Raw genomic sequence first — 14,877 nt, 5'->3', positions numbered from 1 at the left:
AGTCAGGAAAATGGGTGAATCCTAAAGGAAGGATACAGAGGGACTGTCCATTTTCCAAGCCCTCTGGGATCAGGGCATAACAAATATTGCATTGGTCAGTGAGACCATATTTGTCATGCTTTTCTGCCAAACAGTTTATCATCTGTAAGACTCTTGTGCCTCCATTCAAGATTCCTTAAAACATCCTCTGGACATCCATTGCAGTCTCCTTTTCTATTCTAGATGGACATTCTCAATCTGTTGCTTGGACTCTAAGTTGGAGTGTTGGAAAGAACCCTGGACTTGGGTTGAAGTTCCAATTCTAAGTACTGGCTGTGTAATCTTAGACAAATCACTTGATCACTTGGACCTTTAGTTTCCCCATTTGCAAAATGATCTGTGTTAGTGAAGAGAGTACCCTCCATGAGAAAATCAAGATTCTCCATGTTCTTAAAATAACACTCATTGAATCAAACTGCCACTTACTAGACATGGGACAAGTTTCTTTCCCTCTCTGAGCTTGAGTTCCCTTTTCTATGTGATAAGGGATCTCAGAGGTCATCTGTAAAATGAGGAGTAGATTGAGATGAGTTCTAGATCTATGATTCTGTCCTATAGGAAGAAAGGCTAGGTTGTTTGTGTTTCCTAAGCTTTTTCTGAGATAGATATCCTGAGGAATTTGTCCCACTGGTCCTTCCTCCCCTATTCTTTCCAATGGGCCCACAACCACCTTCCTCCTCTATGGCTAAAATAGTAATAGGACCTAATATAAGCTAGTTGTCATGGCCTATTTTGCTGGGACAGAAATAGTCAAGGAGAACTCCTGAGGTTTCTTGCCCAGCTCTTAATTCATATTGTCATTAAAGGCATTACTGTCTCCACTGCTGATAAACAAGGGCCCTAGAGTTTATAGGGTACTTCAACATGATTTAAAAACAGGAGGGTAAATTAAGCAGCTAACATAGCAGCTGCTTAGATGGTGAATTTCTAATTCCTGTGGAATGAAAATGAGAGTAACCTAGAGCAAGCTTTAGTGTTCCTTAGATAATTAGAAGTTTATGTTCACTCATAAATTATACTTAGTTATTTGTGGTTATCTCTCCTGCTGAGTAAATTCTTTTCATCAACAGATAATAATTGAATTGGAGACAGCCATGTGCCTATGGGACACAAAAAGAGGAAGCGAGAGTGTGAGATGGTAGGACCCTCTTCCATGTTGTATGGGTAAAGATCATGGGCTTTAAATTAGGAAGGGCTGGCCCTTACAGGTCATCTAATCCAACCCCCTCTTTTTTTTTCAGAGGAAGAAACTAAGGTCTAGACAGGAGAAGTGACTTTTTTGAGCCAGATCTGGGAATAGAAGCTGGCTTCTCTGACTATTGGCCATTATCATTCTTTCCACTGGGTCACATCAACTAATACCCATTTTCCTTCAAAGTTATGATCACGACCCTCTGGGGCCTTTCTCCTTAACCCACTCAGACACTAATGCTCCTATCTTGGAAGGCTCTCTGTAAGTTATTTGATAGAGAAAAAACCCATTCCAGTATAGCCAAACTTGTGATGAGCTTCCCTGAACTTAACTAGGCTAAGATGGCCCTCAGATGATAGACAATGTAGTCTGTTACCTGAAAGGTAACTTCAGGCCTCTCCCTGAAGCCTTACCAGTTCAGCAGGTCCTGCTAGAACTTGGATTTTACAGCCAAAACAAGGCAATGAGGCTGGTTACTGCTAGGGGAGAAGCAGTACAGACCATCATAAGACTTCTCATTGCCAGGACTCTCCAGCTTACCAAGCTCCTGCAAATTGTGGACCCCTTTGCTAGCCCAGTGGGACAAAGCTAGCACTTTGCTAGTCCATGATCCAAGCCTTCTCTATAGTGAAAAGGCACTGAACTATCTCCTTTAACTGGATACTCAAGCTAAGCTATCCTTAGGTCAAGGATACTGGACCAAGCTTAAATATGGGGCACACTCAGGCATCCATGGGAAAATCCACAGTTACTTCTCCTAATGTTGAAGCATAGGCAGAGGGAGGCTGGATCTGGGTCCTAGAAAGCTGATGTTAAATAGACCCCTCCCCTTTGACACCAAGTTCTCATTTCTATGATCCTATAAATCAAGGGTAGCCCAGCACTGGCTGGCCATATTTTAATCTTCTCATCCTACTTTAGCCTCCCCTCTCCTTCTTACTCTGTTTGTCCCAAATGCCAATTTTCATAACAGTAACACCCTAGACTTTGTCTCCTTTTGTTAGGGGAGTATTCTTATCCATTGAGCTCTTGCAGTATCAATTTTTGATGAAGACATTTGAAATAGTCAATTATGCTTTCACAACTGAGCCTTGGGATCAGAAATACGCACACATCGCCAGGCATTATGACCAAGCCACCTGAATGCTAATTGAGCAGCCAATTACATACACGTACCTTCAATTCAAAGCAGAGAGAGGTGGCTCTCCAAGGGCTGCTGCTGCTTGTCACTTTCAAGTGAAGGGACCTTATTCAAATAGAGTGATCCAGGCCAAAGTAGATAAGGAGAAAAAAGAAAATAACCCCCCCCTTCATAAAAAAAAAGAAGATGAAGAAAAATAATGGGAGGGGAGAAACTATTGGAAACATTCTGGATAGGGTCCCACTGGAGAAGAGACAAACACAATAGAATAGGTAACTATCAAAAGGCTGGTAGAATCTCAAGTGTCACATGGGGATGATTACAAGGCTCAGAACTCTACTTAGAGAAACCAATGGCATGAGCTTAAGTAAATATTGTAGCAGGGCAGAAGCAGTGAAGAAAGTTGATAACAGCGGCCCTTTCAAGAACTCCAGACATTCATAATTAAAGAAGACATCTTCACTACTATTACCTTTTCTCCACTTTTTTTTTGCTCCCTGGCCACAGGAAAAAAATTATCAGTGTCTCTCCACAGCCCACTAGAATATAATATCCAGATACTATACTCAACTCAAATACAGATTTCCAAAAAATCAGAATCAACCAACCAGCTAAACCAGCTAAATCAAAGAGAGAAGATTTGTATGGTAAATCTCAGCAGCATAGAATAGTGGCTAGAAGGCTGATCTTGGATTCAGAAAGACCTGGATTGAATTTCTACCTCTAGTACTAAGTTCCCTACATGACCTATGGGCAAGTCCATCTCTCTGAGCCTCTTAGGGTTGCTGTGAGTCTCACATGCAAGGCAATGTACAGATGTCAAAGCACCACATATAAATGCTAGCTATTATCCTCTTTAGTGTACATATGTCCAGAGAGGATGCTTTCTTTCGCCATCTCATTTCCAATCCAAAGCCCTTTTGATTAAAATTGTTTAGATTCTAGGCAAGTATAGGGTCTTGAGTCTTTGTTCGTGTGCTCCATTCATAGCCAGTAGCCTGACATTTCTGTACTTTAGTACAGAATTTAATTCCAAATACCAACCCCATTCTCAACACTCATTCTCTTTAAGCAGCTATTTATTTCCCATATCTGACTCTCTCTTCTGAAGTGCTTCCCTTTGATCAGCAGGAGAGAGGAAAATACCACCTGGACTTCTTTGGTCTTTAGTTTCTTGACCCAAATTATTGACCAGAATCCTTTGCAATGCTTTGTAGATTCCTTCTGGTGGTATCACTTTTGGCCATGTAATGATTTACATAGGGAGGGGTGATAGCCATTAGGTTGGACAACTCTGGGTAACTTTTCCTTCATGCATGTTGCGGGAAGGTAGCAGACCACTATGTTTATAAAGAGATCTACAAATAGTGGTGCCTCTGTAACTAACCCTCAGTGGGATGTCATCAACCCCCATGGCCTTTCTTCCTCTGACCCTTCCTGGGAGATTTCGTGCACATCCACATTTTCTTTATTTGGAAGACAAGCAGACTTTCTCCCTCTGAATCTCTCTCTGGCCTTCTTCTCAGTTCCCAAACCCTCTGAATCACTTCCATGACAATATCTTTGCCTTCAGCTTAAGGTTGCCTCCTATTCCTTCTACCAAAGCCAGAAGCAAAACCCCTTTGTCCTAAAGCAAAGGAATATCAGAATCATAGAGCTGGTCAGGCCTTCCAGGGCCATCCAGTCCCACCTCTCTCTGAGCACGAATCTCCTCCACAGCAGCCCCCACAAGTGGTCCTGGGCTCCAATCTAACTAAATTCCCAAAGTTTGAATGCTGCTTCTGCTGATTCGCCCTCACAAAACAGACTAGTTTTTTGACATCAATGGTTCCAAGCTAATGATGGTGGCTCTCTGCCTTTCCCACCTCTATACCAAGAGTTTTCAGCTATCTGGACAAAGTTTCGACCTTTCCTTTATATTCAACTCCAGATGTCTAGATCCAGTGACAGTTTTTGCACAATAAATTTCAGCCCCAACTGCTCAAGAGACCATTCCACATGAATAACCAAAGTATGCCTCAAGTTCTGAAGTGACACATGCAACTTAAGACTTCCTTTTGAAAAGCATCTGGGACTGAATTTTTCCTTTTAATGTGACAATACCAGTGAGTAGAGAAACAGAATTAACTATTCAGTTTTAGAGTTAACATTCCTTGATCATTACGTAATATTCAACAGAGAATTACTGGCTGGTGGTTGTATCAACAGTGCTTCTAATGAGGAAGCTACTATCTGGAGAGGGCTAGAGAAGCTGCTCTGCCCTAGAACTAAGATGCTGCTGGCTCCCACCATGGTTCATCATGGAAAATTTGCACTTCAAATACAAGCCTGAAATAGCTTTTCCCCCCATAAAATTGAACGTATAATTACTACATATTTATCCAAAATTCATTCTAAAAATGATATTATGTCATTATAGACATAATCGATAGTCCACCAAGGAAGACCCAATTTCAAACACTGTGTGACACTTGGTGGCTATATGTCCATAGGAAAATAGCTCCGGGCTCCTTATCTGTAAAGAGCGGGTTGTATTTGATGACTGAAGATCCTTTCCAGATTGAAAACTTATGATCCTATATATTTCAAAAGCTTTACAAAGGATGATTTAATTAAGGGGGAACTAAGATTGTCCCCCTTGTAGAATATGAGAAATCCAAATCTCTTGCTTAATCTTGGGCTCAAGCATATTCAGAAACCAAAATTCAGGTTGGAGCCTTCCTTTTCCTTATTATTTGCTCCTTTTCTTTCTTGGCAGCATACATTAAGGACATGCAAATGGCCAGAAAAAATGTGCTGGAGGTCAGATTAGCTGACTCTCCTTGAATTTAGCACACAAGACAAGAGAAAGATTCAAAACTATGTCAAGAATTAGAGCATTCAGTCACATCTTTTTTCCCCAACCTCCAAATGCCTGGTAAGAAGAGAGTAAAATTTTCTTTCATGGACAAATTTGGAAGTAGTTTGCTTTGAAGGTGAGAGCAGCAGCAGCTTGGGGCATCCCTTCTCTACCTGAGAGGTGGGTACCTGAACAGTTGAGGAGGAATCTGTAACAGCCCCTGAAAGGAAAGGCTGACATAGGTCTAGCTATGGGGACCAGTTGGAGTTGCTCAGTCATAAAATTTGTTTTAGTTTTGCCCTAAGCTTTTTTCTCATGGTTAGTCCAACCCACTAATGAGTTAGGCTGGGGTTAATGACTGAAATGATCCCGAGACTTGGAGATACCCAACCTCTGAACAATGTCTCAAGCATCAGCATTCCCACTATGCCAGGGGCTCAATAGTACAAACTTAAGTACCAATTTTTCTTCTTTACAAATGAGTCTCTGTTCTGGCTATTGGTCCCTGCTAAATTCATTTGGGTGCATAATCAGGATGTTGGGAAAAGGCATAATGCTCCTTCTCTAGCTTATAGCTCCTAACTCCCAAAGTGCCATTAGAATTAATGGGGATAGATCAAGAGGAAAATCTGGCATGAGGCAGTTTCAGTAAAGGAACATACTAAAGGACAAATGAATTCAACAAATTATTAGTGCAAATAGCCCCTCAAAATGCCCACTCCTACTCTCTCTCTCCTAGTATTAGTTACGATTATCAAGAGGCCATTTGGAATTTATTCATTCAAGAAGGAAGAATGCATGGGTTTTGAGGGGTAGCTTTCAGCTACCATGACACTTTAGGACATCACCCTCTGGCTTCACAATCCCCTGACCAGAGTCAAAGGTACACCCTCTTGGTCAGGCAGGAATTTTATTTTTCAACAAAACTGGCTAACTCGGTAAATTATGACCATCTTAAGACTGAGTTATCACCCTTTTTAACGCCTCAAAGGGCCTGCCTTTGTATGTGCCCAGAGCCCAAACTACATCAACCACTCACTGTAAAACACCTTGATCATGCTTAGTCTGCAGGGGGCTATCTTAACAAACCTCTCACTCTTTTCAAAGTGCATCTTTAGACTAACTTCTTTAGTTCTCCCCCAAGAAAATATTTTCCCTTTGCTATTATATCAACAGCCTGATCAATTGATGAAGCCAGAAAGGCATGGGTAGATTCTTGCCCTGATACATACTGTCTGTGTGATTGAAGGCAAACCACTTACTTCCCAGTGCTCTAGATAACTAAAGATTTTAAGTTGAAGAGAATGCAATAACCTGCATTAGTAGATGGACTTTCCGCACCAGGGAGTTCCCTGGAGCAATCACAGGTCCAATTTCTACCCTGTCTCGCTCCCTGCTCTATGTACTACTGATCTTCTGTCATCATTGTCAAGTGATTTAGTAGGATGACAATATGTGCAGGAGAAAGGCAAAACTGGGAGAACTTGACTCAATCTCAGTATGGTGACTCAGCTAAGGAAATAGTTTTGGGATTCATCAATATAGAAAGTGCCTGGTGTGGAAACTCCTTCTGCTCCTCTGTAACTTGTAGCCTTGGAAGTTTGCTTGGGGGCACTGAGATTTGGTGATTTAGGGGCTAGGGCTCCTAGCTGGGGAAGTGGGAGGAATCTCAGGGGCTATCTAGTCTAATCCTTTCATTTCACAGGTGAGGAAATGGACAAACATGGAGGTGAAGTTGAAAAATTAAAAAGACTTGTTCTAGGTCACATAGGTGCGAAGCATTGGGGATGGGAGTCTAAGACTACAGGACCAGTGCTCTCTCTCCTGTGCTGTCCCGTCACCCATGGGAGCTCACTTCCAACTTTTCCTTCTGTTTGCTCAACAGACATAAAGCCCAACCCAACTGCATGAGATAAGACATACTCCACACCTCCCTCATCACCACCATTTTTGTCAACTTACACCTAACAGTATAACTCAGTGAGCCTAAAAGTCCTTGTCATTTGATATACAGAATGGTCCATGCCTTGATATGATCCACTTATTTACAGTCACCAGCAAGAGTGGCTCTTTCATCCTCTTCCATGTCTATACAGCATGGATCTAAATTCTTGACCCAAATCCTCTTTGTTGTTATGTGGCTTCTATGACATTTGAGTCTTCATTTAACAAAATTGACTCATCTATTTAGCAAAGGCCAGGTCTACATGGGCAACCTCCCCACCCCTTAACCAAATCACTCAGTCCTTGGGGCGAAATTCATCTCAGAGTAAGAATAAATCTTCACCAGTGTGGATATACTAATCCCAAAAGGAACTAAGTGCATTTAGCAAGCATTTTTGAGCAAACTTCTTATATCAAAAGGTCTCTTCGTTTTTTGGAATTAAGAAAAAAAAATTTCAACCTCATCCCCTCGTATTGGCTGTTTTAAATAACCCCAGATTTCAGTCCCATAATTCCATGTTTTGGAAATGTGGTGGTGGGGAGAATATGTTTACAAATGGAGATGAAGGTGGTTGGTGATAATATCAAAAAATCCAAATGACATACCTTTGCTCTCTTCAGAAAAGGTCTGGGCGCATCCACAGTCACCCTGTGAAAAAGGCATGGTGTTAGTCTCAATTTTTTCTCCAAACAAATCTGTGTTGACATTTTTTTTTGGTTTTTTATCCCACATTTCACAATATGCCTCCCTCCACCCCAGACCTAATTTTGATTTTAAAGGCACGGGAGCAAGTGCACAAAGAATTTTGGTCATCCCAGTAATTTCCAAGCTTGGGTTCCACTCCCAAATTCAGCACTCTATCCACCAGTCTACATGCACTCCTGGATGTGCACAATGGGCTAGGAATTTCTAACCTAATACAGAATGAAAAGTCATTGCGGATTATTGAATCTTTGTAATTTTTCATGCATATTTAGCAATTTGAGAGGCAGTGTGATATAGTAGATAGAGGACTGGCCTTGGAATTGGGATGACGTGGACTCTAACCCTGCCTCTTTCACAGCCCATCTATGCAATGATGGGTAAGTCACAGAACCTCTCAGTATCCATAGGCACCAAGAGGTTCTAATACTCTAAAGTTCCAGAGAGTTAAGAATCTGTACCAGTGGAGGGAGCTTCCACACTGGACGCTCCTTATGCTGATACAGTCACAGATTAGGACTCACGTTCCTTTCCCCCCTCCCCTCAACAAACATTTGAAAACGTATACAGGTTAGATATTTTTAAAGAGAAATGACTAGAGAGCGATGTGCATTTATCATCATACACCAGGCAGTATGTTCAGAAGATTTTGGCAATGTTGTAGGGCTGATTTGCTGGACTGGGACATCTCCTAAGGGGCTATAGTGCATATCCAGTTCCATGGAAGATGTCCCACGCCAGTCAATCAGTGGCACCCTGATCACTTCTGCTACACAAAAAATGAAAAGCTTCTGAGGAGAATTATTAGAGTTTCAGAAATAAAGCACACAACCCTTAAAGGTAAAAGGTGAGACCATAGGCTATCAGTATTCAAGAGCAGTGGGAAAAGCAGGGTACAGGAGTCAGATGTGAGTGCGAGTCCCAACTCTTGATGCTAACAAACATCTGGGCAAAGTCCCTTCCATTTCTTTAGCCTTTAGTCTAAGGATAATTTAAAAAAGGGAGCCATCCTTACCCAAAGTCAAGAGAGACTGATATCTAATTAGTGGCCTTTAAAGGGCACTGCTAGATCTTTCCCAGTCATAAGTCTGTCATTGTGCCTGAAACTCCCACCATCTTATAGAGGTGAGGACACAGTCCAGTGCTATCTGCGTAGAGATTCATAATGAACACATTAGCAGTGATTAGTTTCTCAGCCCATCTTCCAGGTGAGAACAGATCTGGGCCAGTTTAAATTTCACACAAGAGGACTGGGAATGTGGGGAGTTCAAGGTTCTGACCTGGGCTCTCCAGGGCCTCCCAGATAGGATCAGAGGGGACTGGCCAGCAAAAGGGTAATTCTAAATGGCCACTCTGACCTAGTTTGTCTCACATAGAACCTGGACCTCCACCCAGCTTTTTGTTTTGTATAACAAGAAGAGTTCATCCTAGAATTACATTTTTGCAAAAAAAAAAATGCTGACTAGTGATTTGGCCAGAATGAAAGGATTAGGAAAAAGGCTTTTCTTTGTTGCTAAGGGTAGTCCATGTCCTTGATGGAGTCTCATGCTGGTCACCTGAGAAGACTGGTGGGGGTATGCAGCCCTGCTGTGCTAAAGACTGCTGAGGAGTTTACAGTCAGGTTTAATACATAAGAACTATTCTATGAATCTCTAATCCAGGCATTGTATAATTGAAATCTCTATAGACAAGCTTCTGATATGTACTGAACACTAATGTGACATAATTGAACCTCTTGTGGCTACTAATTAAAGAAGGAATTGGTTTTAAAAACTCTTTTATCCAAGGACCCAACCAAACATAAATTATATTTACATCAAAGGCAACACAGAATTTTAGAAAAATTGTATACATAGACACATCCAGTGCTCTTCGGTCTCAATGTTACTTGGAAAGTAGACAAGCCCCCCAAAGTTAAAACCCTGTTCAGAAATGAAGATGCTTTCCACCTTGAATGAAAACAAGGCAGGAAATTCGGGCAAGTAATTTCTGGTCATTTACTAGATCAAAACAGGAAGACTTTCTAGGTACAATTGGGTTAATTCTAGCTTTGAAACCAGTAACTCCATACAAGGTACCACTTTAGCTTACTTCCTGACTTTTGGGAGGTCTTTGGTCAAAACATGGGTGTCTACACCTTATCATATTACAGAGTATTTCCAAAGTCCCTTAAACTTTAAAATTGCATTAAGATTTTGGAGACATCCTATAGCTGTGTTGGTGAACCTATGGCATATGCATATTGTGCCCCAGCACAGAGTTCATTACTAGAAAGCCAGAGGGACTCCACTCCCTGTCTCCATGGGACCCTGAGGACATTTCTCACATCACCTGCCCCTGTAAGAGGTTCACCATCACTGTCCTATAGGATCATTCTGTAAAAGAAAGTGCATGTTCTATATTTGCCAAGAACAGGTGAAGGCACTTCTTTAGAATATTAGCTGTCAACAATTCCTTAGTTCCTCACTTCTGGAGTTTTAGGTACCAGATTCTTAAAGCAATGTGGTTTCAACCTTCAGGTTCAGATACAGTGTTCAGAACAATCAACCAACCAACAATTTTCAGTTATCTACTCCATGTCCAACATTTTTTTAAAAAGAGGGATACAAAAAATAGATCATGGTCCTTGCTCACAAGGAACTTAAAAGGTAAATGAGCAGGCAGATATAACAACAAGAATAATGATAATAATAATAGCTGACATTTATCTAGTGTTTTAAGGCTTATAAGGCACTTTACAAATATTACCTTGTTTGATTCTCACAACAACCCTGTGAGGTAGGTACTATTAGATAGGCACCCATTTAACTGATGAGGAAACCGAGGCCATGTGCCCATGGCCACAGAGTGACATCCATCAGTATGGGGGTGTATTTTCCAGGCAAGACTTCCCAGAGGAGGAGTTACTTGAGAGCTCTCCTCTAAGTTAAGCTTAATCTCCTGGCAGATGACCGTTGGCATTTCTTTAAATCTATTTATTCCTACTTGGCTTTGAAAGTTATGTACAGTTGTGTTGTCTTTGACAGCAGGGATGAAGGTAGAGGGCAAATGATTCTTTGAGAAAAAATATATTTCCCTCCTCCTCCATATCATACTCAGCGTAGTTTCAACTTTCAACCAAACACCATGCTAGACTTACTAAGATAGAGGGAAGATACATTGTAAGTAATCAGTTTTCATGTTTATCATTTCCACTACTACCATCATCATCACTCCTAACCTACGACTAATATCCTCCTATCTATACAACTTAAAAAGCACTCTACTGCTGGCAAGGCTAAATATATTTTCAGAGGCTTTTTAAAGATGGCCCTGACTGTCATTTGGACCAATAATGCAAGTGAGGAAGACTGAGACATATTGGGCAATGTGAGAGAGTACAGGAGTTGTACACATGTTTTCTTTTTAGCTCCTTGTTTGCTTGAGCTTGTAAGATACTTTGTCTTTGAGAGGGACATCCCAGTTACTTTTTAGCAAAGCTCAAGTTGTCAAATTACAATTTGGCACAATGAAAAACACGGATTCAGACGGCCCCTTCATCCTTGTCTGCCATCGCTGGTCATAACAATATGGAGAAAATAGAACAATGCAAGGGCATAGCATGACAAGAATTTCACCGAGAGCCACTTAGGGCTTGAAGTTGTCAACCTCAAAGTTTAAGCCTAGAAAATCACCTAAATGAGCTTCTCTGGCAATACCCAAACTAGGGGAAGGGAATGGGATCCAACCTTTCTGGTTTCATGGCTAACATCTGAGGTCATCAGAAAATAACAATGATGGCACTCTAATTGTCCTCATCGTTTTAATTATTTCATGCTTTAGAAATTATGGGGACTTTCTAAAGGTCATATTTACCAACTTTCAGAATGTGTGGTTATTTAGAACCTCTAACAAGTCTTTGCAGTGTTCAGAGAATCAGTCAAAGCATTCAAAAATCCCTCCTAGTGGCTCTCATGGGGGCAATAAAGTCTGTTAAGCTTTGCAATATCCTAAAGTATTTTAATGGTCATAAAATTAAAATGTATTTGCATATCACAAATGAAATCAGGGATGGAGAGTCACCCCCAAAATACCAGTCAAATGGCAGTTCCTTAGGCCATTTCCAGGATTACCTCAAGGCCAAATGGTCCTACTTTTTCTATATATCACACCTAACTTTCACAAGACCTCAATTTCGCTTGCAAAGATAGTTTCTCAACTGTGGTGTGGAGAGGAAACCAAAAATTAGCCTTGTGGTCTCTAAAGAATCAATTTGTAGATGGGCTAATTGATTCTTAGCAGAACAAAGGTGGCCTCGTTTAATCCTGGTTTGCATAGGAACATGGTTTTTTAAAAGTTTTGTTGCTTGAAAAACACAAATTCAGTAAGGAAATGGGAGGGGAAAATTTGCTCTAGGCCTTGAAAGTCCAACTTGAAAACAGTTAGAATAGCACTCAAGTGGAATGAGAACTTTATCAGTGACCTAGACCTCTGAGAGATACTTCATGGCATAGGGAGGAGGAAGCTATTACCCAAGCTCACTGATGGCATCTCAGTTTCAGGGCACCTCTAATAGAGACAGACTTGGAGAAACTCTAATCAGGGTTCCTGGGCTTTCTCTAAAACAGGCTCAGCCCTAGGGAAACTGATAACCCTGGTGTTTCCCTTGGGAAATTCAAGAATGTGGGCTGGGGTAATAGCACTCATTTGTGGAACCAGAGGCTACAGGAAGTGCTTGAGCATAGAATCACAGAATGATTGAACTGGAAGGGGATATTAATGATCGTCTGGTGCAACCATCTCTTTTTATAAAGTTTGGGGTGGGGAGGAGCTGAACTCCAGGAAAGGGAAGGGACTTGTCATCTCAGAATCACAGAGCCTTGGTCGAGTGATGATTCACTGAGGCAGGTAATATTACAGTGTTAGAGAGCCTCTCAGAGTGCTAACAATGGAAGAAACACATTTACCTTGTCATCGTGAGAGAACAGTACTGTGAGGGACCCATTCCTCCCAATGCCCAACACTTTTGAGTTCCTAGCCAGTGATGCATGTAATTGGGGAAATGGCAAAGAAATTGTTAAGAAATATGTCAAGCGTAAATGGGATGCTTGGAAGCTTTTGTTTGACAAGCTGCAGCCTAGAGATGAGGGGGAGGCAAGACGAGATGCAGAATGCAGGAGCAAAATGTGGATCCGTCTTGAATGCATATAAATTAGGAAGCAGAGAAGCTACAAGTCCCCACACACCAGAAACCCAGGCTACCATGAAGTTTGGAAGATGCTCTCATCTACAAGAGGGATAACAGAATGCTTAGTGGGCTTTGGAAGGGGTTGTTTCAAATCTGAGCCAAAACCCCAAGGAAAGGTGGTTCTCCATCTCCCTGGTGGGTAAGCAGGGCCTTGTGCTTTGTTTCTCCTTTCCCCCCAGCCCTCACTCACAGTGAGAGCCAACAGGAATCCAACTTCATATGAGGTGCTAAGACAATGCCCTGTTTCCCAACAGACTTGCCTTCTTAGCCAATACCAAGAGAACATGGGAGAGAAGGAACATTTCTGGCTAATGCTGCACAGTATTTTGGGAAACCAGTGGTGAGATATGAGCTTGTATCAAAAAGAGACCGGAGAAACAGATAGCCAAGAAATGATGTGTTGTGATGTTTCTGATGGCGTGTATGTGAGTATGGATGAATGTTAGTGCATGTGATTTAAGAGGAGAGAGATGGACCAATCTCTCCAGAGGCAGGAATATATCCTAAATGATTTTTCCATTTTCCTTCCAACTCCATTACCTCTCCTAGCAGAGGAAAAATTACTTAGATGAGTCCCCTTCACAACCTCCAAAATAACTTCTCAGTAAATGTAGCATCCAAGAAAGCTTTCCCAAATGGAGAAGTCACACAACCATGCAGTTAATTTATTGCTACATTGCCTTAAATTCCTCTCTCCCCAACTCAATAATAAAAATGGCCAGTATGATATCATTTCTTAAAGAATTGATTTTCAATTACACATCTTTGCAGAATTATGCTGAGAGAATGGTTAAGTAGAGAGCTGGTACATAGCCACATGTTGTTCTTTACTTGTTCATTCAACACATATTCAGCACATATACAAGACCCCCTGCAAGATACAAAGTCATAGAAGACATAGACTTGGCCCTCAGGGAGATCACAATCTAGGTGTCTGTGGATCCGAGTGGTAAAACCAAACATTCTATGGGAAGTGGGAGATGTGACTTCTTATGGTAGAGGTGAGGACAGAGGGGAAATCAGGTCTGAGCTAGAACTTCAAAGATGGAGGGGTAGTCGTGACAGGACATGTCTCAAGTTTGTATGGGAACAGTAGACTATTAGCTCCTTTAGGGCAAGGACTGTAAGTTACTTATCTCTCCGGGTAATAAGCACAGCTGACTATCATTAGGAGGGGTCGTTGAAGTTTAACTGAGAAGTTAGATGTCCTCACAATGGATCTAGTAACCAACCTGCCTGAACATTCACTACCTTACCCTATCCTAACCCATCAGACTAAAATCTAGGAGGACAGACAGGATATAATGAAAAGATGCAAAATGGCCTGCTTGAATGCTGTTTCTTCCAAGTCACTTTCATAACATAGACTTGTCATGAATTCTTCCAAACTATGTGTTCTAGCCTAAATATTGGGGCTCTCAGCCTTTCCCACCTCAATGCTATCTAGACAAGCAAGTGGAATCCTTGAATATGGAGGATCCACCTTTTCTCTTAACTGAAGGCAATAACCATTTGCCTACTGGAATAAATGAATGGCAGGATGGTAGAGCACATTGGTCATGATAAAGGGCTGCTAATGTAATTAGACAAGAAGCTGATTAAATTCTGTAAATCAAAAGTAAGCATCTAAAGCTGGGGATCAGTTTTGGAGTGTCCTGGTCAGGTAAATTAAAAGAACGAGAAGTTATGTGTAATCTTAACAAAGCTCCTTTTTCTAATTGCAGATTACCAAACAAACTTAAGGGGAGTCATGCTAGCTGCTGGGCCCCTACTAGGTTCTTCACACCCCATC

General features: G+C 41.4%; 1 protein-coding gene, 1 long non-coding RNA gene and 1 other non-coding gene across 5 annotated transcripts in view; 1 reads left to right on the top strand and 2 right to left on the bottom strand.

Moving 5' to 3' along the window:
* The window catches only part of HTR2C (5-hydroxytryptamine receptor 2C), a 149,344-nt gene that overhangs the window by 42,634 nt on the left and 91,833 nt on the right, over window positions 1–14,877 (bottom strand). For all 3 annotated transcript variants that reach the window (XM_007507534.3, XM_007507535.3, XM_056809476.1), the window contains one exon: window positions 7,762–7,804. The gene's annotated coding sequence lies outside the window, so the exon portion shown is untranslated. The remainder of the gene's footprint in view (window positions 1–7,761; window positions 7,805–14,877) is intronic.
* The window catches only part of LOC103096271 (uncharacterized), a 155,090-nt gene that overhangs the window by 133,611 nt on the left and 6,602 nt on the right, over window positions 1–14,877 (top strand). The gene's annotated exons all lie outside the window — the stretch shown is intronic.
* MIR7378 (microRNA mir-7378) lies at window positions 8,536–8,594 on the bottom strand. Its single transcript, NR_127650.1, has one exon. It is a non-coding gene; the product is annotated as a microRNA mir-7378 (primary transcript).

The sequence above is a fragment of the Monodelphis domestica genome, chromosome X, assembly GCF_027887165.1.
Source record: "Monodelphis domestica isolate mMonDom1 chromosome X, mMonDom1.pri, whole genome shotgun sequence".
Taxonomy (NCBI): Eukaryota; Metazoa; Chordata; class Mammalia; order Didelphimorphia; family Didelphidae; genus Monodelphis; species Monodelphis domestica.
Note: the sequence above shows the minus strand (reverse complement) of the source record. Positions and strands in the feature narration are given on the sequence as shown.